This window comes from Aplysia californica, unplaced genomic scaffold (genome assembly GCF_000002075.1).
Source record: "Aplysia californica isolate F4 #8 unplaced genomic scaffold, AplCal3.0 scaffold00064, whole genome shotgun sequence".
NCBI lineage: Eukaryota > Metazoa > Mollusca > Gastropoda > Aplysiida > Aplysiidae > Aplysia > Aplysia californica.
This window is the reverse complement of record NW_004797334.1, coordinates 890,303-891,629: the sequence shown is the minus strand read 5'-3', so window position 1 is coordinate 891,629 and position 1,327 is coordinate 890,303.

Below are 1,327 nucleotides of genomic sequence, written 5' to 3'. Positions count from 1 at the left end.
TCTCTCTCACTATCTTTCTTCCCCCCCACCCCCACACCGCTCTCTTCATTTGTTTTAATTTAAATTGATTCAGAATTACCCCCCCCTCATTCGCTGTTGACGGCTTTACCGTAAGTTTGTCAAGACAAGCACCAAGATCACGTGATTGTGTAGTTAGAGACCTCCTGGCTTGACCGGGGATAAAACGCTGTAGCTTGAATTGAATTCCTTTAGACTGTCTCGTGAGATCAACTGAGACATGTGTCCTTGCTTTTACCTTTAATTTCCCTGAACAAGACAACGCACACCATGCGCGTCACGGTCTCTACTTTCAAAATTTCCTACAAACTGAAGATGTTTGGTGTGTCCCGCCCGCTCATTATGTCGTACTTTCGATGAAAGGAATGATCGGAGCATTAACATCAACAGAAAGTCCTTGACCGACTACCTTGACTCTACAGGAATGGAGCAAAAAATCTTGAGAGAAAAGTGACACATGTGTCTCCAAGTTGCCAAATATAATGCATGTTATAGATAATGTATAGATTGATTCCCTATTCCGCTTTCGTGGTTGCACACTCCATAATTTCAAAGGTGTGGAATCGGTACTGGCGCACGAATAGTGAACGGAAACCTCACTTGTTTTTTATGGCGTCTTAGAAGAAGGACTTTTCCTAGATTTGATCTAATCGAAACTAATGAAAAAAATGAAATTAAACTACAGTGACTTCAGGCTCCTCAATAGAACTGTGCACTCTTTAAATGATTCTGAACCATCATTAATTTTGTCAAATTCGAAAGTTAAGTGGTTCCAAAGTTTTAAGCGCCAAAGTGACGAACATTCACAAATATTGTAATATGTATAGATGACCTTATGCAGTTGCGAGAGCCGTAAAACGCGTACAAAAACCCCCACAAAAGTTTTGCTTCTCTCAGTCTTTTTCTTTTTCTCTTGTTCTCTCTCTCTCTCTCTCTCTCTCTCTCTCTCTCTCTCTCTCTCTCTCTCTCTCTCTCTCTCTCTCTCTCTCCCTCTCTCTCTCTCTCTCCTATATCTCACTGTCCTTTATCCTGTAAATACAACATTGTGCGGGCTTGACCCTGGAATTTTTGGCGGCCATCAAACATTTTGTTGCGGGCGTTAACATAAAAAGTGTTTTCGTTTGTTTGTTTTTTAAGAAAGAAAGAAGAGTTCAAGTTGCGAGAAAAGTGCAGAGATCAATAAATTTGCCCATGTTACACTTTAAAGGCTGAAGGAAGGGTAGATAGATAGATAAATAGATAGATAGATAGATAGATAGATAGATAGATAGATAGATAGATAGATACATACATACATACATACATACAT